Source organism: Nelumbo lutea, chromosome 1 (genome assembly GCF_056320005.1).
Source record: "Nelumbo lutea isolate HS-2025 chromosome 1, American lotus-T2T, whole genome shotgun sequence".
Classification (NCBI taxonomy): Eukaryota; Viridiplantae; Streptophyta; class Magnoliopsida; order Proteales; family Nelumbonaceae; genus Nelumbo; species Nelumbo lutea.
This window is the reverse complement of record NC_142684.1, coordinates 148,897,615-148,903,675: the sequence shown is the minus strand read 5'-3', so window position 1 is coordinate 148,903,675 and position 6,061 is coordinate 148,897,615.

Below are 6,061 nucleotides of genomic sequence, written 5' to 3'. Positions count from 1 at the left end.
CCTGTGGATTTGTATGATTCTTCGAGTATTAGGCTTTTCACCACCTATGATGCTTACTATTTGGTGTGATAATCTCTCTACTACTTACTTATCTTTGAATCCCATTCAACATGCATGAAGGAAGCACATAGAACTTGAAGAAGGTTGTTGCTAGTGTTCTCATTGCCAAGCACATCTCTGGTGAGAAGCAAATCACCAACATAATTACTAAACCTCTGCCCACAAGTTGGTACTTTGCTGCAAACTCACCATGGCACCTTCCCTATTGAGCTTGAGGGGGGATGTTGGAGATATACCCCGGACACTACATGATAAGCATGAAAAGTCAGCATGCACCATAACGACTTTGTTACCTACAAGATAAGCATTTTGTTATCAGAGTTTTGTTTTTTATGTTCTCTATACCTTATCTTCTCAGTGTTTTTTGTATATCTAAAACTTCGTGTAACTTATCATTGTATATCATCTATAAATATCAATCAATACAAATTGGCTTGCGAGTTTTTCTTGAGTCTTCTCTTATTTTACTATTCAAGCTCTCCTAAATGGGTAGAATTCTGGTTCAAAGTATTGGATAGAAGTGCTAACCATTGAGACTGATTAGAAACTAATGGCGGGCATTGATGTCCAAGCCATATCTCATGGCTGACTAGAAGTCCATGAAGGTCCTCTAGTTTGAGTTCATTGTGATGAAAGACTCAAATTCAGCCTCAAGGCTAGATAAAATGTATAAGACCGTATCTTCTTCTGTAATCAATGCTTGAATGGCTGCTAGCATATCAAAGAGCATGAGCCTTTTGAAAATACTCAAAAAGTGAAGAGGTGCCTTCTTTAGAGTTTGAAGTTAAAGATGCAATTGGAGTACTTGTGCTCTTGATGTCGAAGCAAATGATCGTGCTTAAGTGAACCAAACTTCTAGTGAAGTAGATAATCCAACAACCTACAACAAGACACTTTCCATCAAATGGTCATGCTAAAGTGAACAACCTGTGTGAAGCCAGTATTCATAATTTGGGTTTCAAAGTTTCTTGTCATTGGCATTTGCAATTTCCATTGGAGGTGGCTCTGATTTGCCTTCAACAATACTCATCAGACCATATATTTTGCAAATAAACATGAACTGGGAATGCCACATCATATAATTCTCACCAATCAATTTTATGAGAATTAGGAATGGTAACGGGGTGGGGCACTCTGTCCCCACTTCGAAGTCAAGATACTTTGTCTCGTCCTCGGTGGCAGGGTGGGGCATCCACTCCCCGTCGGGGATGGGTAACTGAATTTTCCCCGCTCCAAGGCAACTTCTTAAAAATTATTTATTTTGTGGATAATTTACACATATAATATAAGAATTTGGGGGTATTTTAAGAATTGAATTATAATAGTTTGAGGGTACTTAAAACATGGATTTATGGAATTCTAAGATTTTAAAAATTTAGGAAAAACTTATAGATATTTTAAATATCAATATTAAACTTAGAGATATTTTACTAATTTTATCTTCAAGTTCAGGGCGGGTTCGGAGAATTATATACAAAACTCATCCCTGCCCTATCCCTGGTTCAAGGAAAAAGTATTTTCCCCATCGCCGCCCCATCCTCGTTTGGGGTCAGGGAAAACCTACCCTGTTCGGGGTAGGGCTCTGATTTTACGGGGGAAATTGCCATCCCTAATGAGAATAAGACGTAAGAATTTACAAGATAAGACGCAAGAGTCTTGTATTTAGTCATCCAAATGGTGATAGGCTCCTATTAGACTCAGACTCCATCTTGAACTTGGGCTTAATCTTTGCTTGCGTAGCCATGGAAACTATCGTTTACGTTAGACCACAACAATGGAGGTTTTAAGATGGTGGAGGAAAAAAGGTTTTCTAGCCTAGAATCCCTGTCTTCTATGTATTCACTATTTTTTTCATGCTCTCTCTCTCTCTCTCTCCAATTGAATCTTAATTTTTTTGCTACCTTAATTTGAAAGCAACATTGATCAATCTATTTGTTGTCCATCACAATTTGGAGGAGAAATTCCAAAATATCTATACAAAAAATGCAAATCCAATAAATATAGGGCCCGTGGCGTATCTTTCCATGCGGTCTTTCGGTTGTTTACAAGTCGGAAAGACAGAAAATCTATCTATTCTCATTTGGCATGCGGAAGACCTAGCCACCAAAAGACGGGGTGCCAAAAAGACCTAAGAAACCCATTTTGGGCTGATTTTGGGAAGCTCCAAGTGAAATTTCTCGTGTCTTTCACATTTTAATCTTACATGGAAAGACCCGAAATAATGGACGGAAAGACACGTATATGCCAAACGTTCTTCAAACTGCTTAGATTTTATGTTGAAAGTTCAATACGTCTTTTGACTATCCGAGCTAGAAGATATTCTCAAAATATCTTAAATGACCACTGTTGTCTTAAATGACCACTGCCGTGAGCTTTTCGCAAGATAGCTGGATTTGATAGGTTAGGCAAGGACAACTCTAGTTGGGAATAGGAGCTTTAAGGAAATGAGAACAGAGAAGCAGATATAGAGGATATTAATCAGCTTCTCTTTACAATAGTTTAAGAAAATTGACCAAAGCAAACTTGTATCAGTGACCTTGATTAAAGCAAGTTTTCTGTTTAATTCTATAAAGTCTAATTTGTTCTTTTCTGTTCTTCCATTTATGTGGCTGCAAGTTTTACAAAGTCTTGAATTGATGACTATTCTTAATCCCCCTCGACCTCATCTTCATCATGGCCTCTTCAGTTAGTTTTCGTAAACAGTTGAATTGTTTGCGGCCTATAATTTTTGTTGTTTTCTGTTTTATTTTTCAATTTCCCATTATTTTGTTATTATAATTTTTATTATTTATTTTTGCAATTTTATATTTTCTACAATTTCTATTTTTTTTTTAAATTTTTTGTTTTTCTTTTTTTCTGTAAATTTGGTTAATTATTCTTCATTTCTGTATTTTTATATTTTTGTATCATTTGAATTTTTGTTGTTTTATGCAATTTCTGTTTTTCTATTTTTATGTAATATATATTAATTTTCTGTTTTTTTTTTGTATAATTTCTGTTATATTTTCTTGAAAATTTTGTTAATTTTCTGCATTTTTACATTTTCCTATAATTTCTATACTTTTCTGCATTTTTTTTTTATTTTCTCATAATTTCTGTTTTTATTTTTTGTGTAATTTTTTTTATTTTATCCAAATGGATTAATTTTTTTAGAATAATTCCGAATATATATATATATACATTTATACATTAACTATACGTATTGGTTGATACATATCGATATATAATCTTAGGATGTATTGGGGTTTTGATCGATTTAAGGGATGGACGGATCTTAAATCAGTTCCTCTGAATCGAATTGATTTGAAAAAAAAAAAAAAAAACTATAAATACACCTGAGCGTAACGATATTTTGAATCTTGATGCTTATTTTACTTATTTATCCACATATAATGCATACGTAGTTGCACCTTTTAAAGAATAAAAAATCGTTCAGAATTTGTTTTTGTTTTTTTTAGAAGATGATGATATAGCGAATATGACAGTATGAGCTCGACACCATACATGTAAAATTATGGGAATACATTAACAAGGGTTTATGTAAAATTCAATCACAAAACAAATAACAGACGTACACCTTTCTTTTGATCAGCAAATAACAGACTTTTTTTTATAAACAAATAACACACCTTAATACATAGTTACTCCAAACAGTAGAAGAAATGCATGGTTATAACTTATAAGCAAGCCTTTATTTTATTTTTATCTCTTCTCTCAAGGTAATCCACCACCAAAGCCACCACCAGCTCCTCCACCAAAGCCACCTCCTGCTCCACCACCAACTCCAACCCCAAAGCCTCCTCCAGCACCACCACCAAATCCACCACCACCTCCAAAGCCTCCACCACCACCACCACCAAACCCAGATCCACCAACCAGACCAGCACCCCCACCCCCACCACCAAGACCACCACCGAATCTCTTATGAAAGAATATCTTCTCATCCTTGAACGTACTCTCTTTACCCACGAACTTCCTGGCGCTAGTGTTGCAAACAAGAGCACCAAGGAAAACAAGGAGAAGAAGTTTGGTAGTCATCTTATTTGGCACTAAGTAATAGTAGTAGTGATTCTTTTAGATGAGAAGTGGAGTTTCGACGGAGGGATTATATAGACGTTCGATCGACACTTTAATTTGCGGAAGGGGACGGTTGAGAAGGTTACAATTACACGCATCTCACAAAAATTCCGTGTTAGGGCGGGTCGGCTGGATGGTTAATATACCCCAACTGCCACCTTTCAAAAGAGACCCACCAGAGAGCTTCACCCAAGTTGATCACTTTGTTGACCTAAGAGATAGGACTTTTTCATGAATGATCTTTTCTTGCTTGCGAGTTGCGACTTCATTTTTCAACGCCTTCCCCACTTCACTCATTAAGCTACCTCTTCTTCTTTACCACTAAGGCTGCATTTGGCATTCGATTTATCTTTTTTTGTCAGCTAATACACCCCAAGCAATACTGAGTTTTTAATTGCAAAAATGAGATAAGTTATTAAAATAAAGAATACCAAATGAAGACCAAGTCATGATCATAATCTAACAATCAGAAGAGGTGTTATGAATCATGAAAAAGTGAAAGTACAATTCTATGGGAAGTCAGAACTTCAGTCACACAGCATCCAGTCACACATCAGGAATATCTTCTGAACATGTATGCTAAATTCGTGTAGAAATCTTTCCAATATACAGTTGCATTCCTATGCTTTCATGGTGTGTGTAGAGTTTTTGAACAACATTAATATTATGCTTTAATAGGTTTAGCATAATATTAATACTAAAAGCCATTAGATGGAGAAACATAATACTCAGTTTGGAAGGAGTGCAAATGCATATATGTATAGTGCAAATACATATAAAATAATACAAAATACAAGGTTATGCACTCTACATATTTGTATTTGCACTCCTTCCAAACTGAGCCTAAAATAATACATAATACAAGGTTATGCACTCTACATCCAAGTAATGCATTTTCCCAGGTAAGTGATTCTTGGAAAAACATTGCTTGGATACTCACAAATACAGAATTTGGCTGTACAAAGCGTTACCCAAGGCATGAGAATCCATGTGATTTGAGTTTTTGGTTATTCGGATATCGGTTACCAGGATTATTGCAATGCAGGGTTACCAGGATTACTCTCCGGGAAAAATAAAAACCTCATGGGCCCATTATAGTGGAGGCCAAATGCAGAATTATTGCAATTTTTTGAAACCCACCCACTTATCCCCCATTTTTAGCGGAAAATGAGCGAGTCCTATGAGCATGGAGATATAACAAGAGGCTGATGGGTGTAGGACTGTCAATGGATTCCAAATATATATATATATATATATATATATATATACATTATGTTTATAATTAATAAATCCAAAATTTTATTTATATAAATGTATTATATATGTGAAGTTAAAAAGTAACTAATCTTGAAAGCAATTTTATTAAACATGTAGTTCCCTCCACTCTCAAAAAAGTTACGGCTAGTTGAATATTGATTTGTTCATCTCCAAATCACTCTCGAAAATACTCACTTCAAATGGTGTGGAATAACGACCAGATTTTCTAATTAATTTTTACTCCAACATGCTGTGAGACCCAACTAATTGAAATTTCACTTAATTGAATCATTTTTTACACACTATGATACCAGAACGGCATGATACCAAAAAACAAATTCATAACCAATTAACACCAGTGTAATATAAAAGGTAACCAATCAGAATATTGCTATTTTCTTAACTCAAATAAAAGATCTGCTACAAAAGCCTTCAATTGAACCAAAAAATCAGTATAAAGGCTTTAAATATCTGGTGTGGATTTCGTTCTTATAGATAAAATCTTTTTTTTCTTTTTTAATACTCCAGGAAGAGAGGCAGCCACTTTAAATTTTATGAACCTTTATAAAAGATAATAAAAAAATACAGAGGAAAACGTCGCCTGCCTTACCCAAAGATTACAAAACTCTCTCTCACTCTCAACCCAGCCCATACAAGCCAAGGAAAA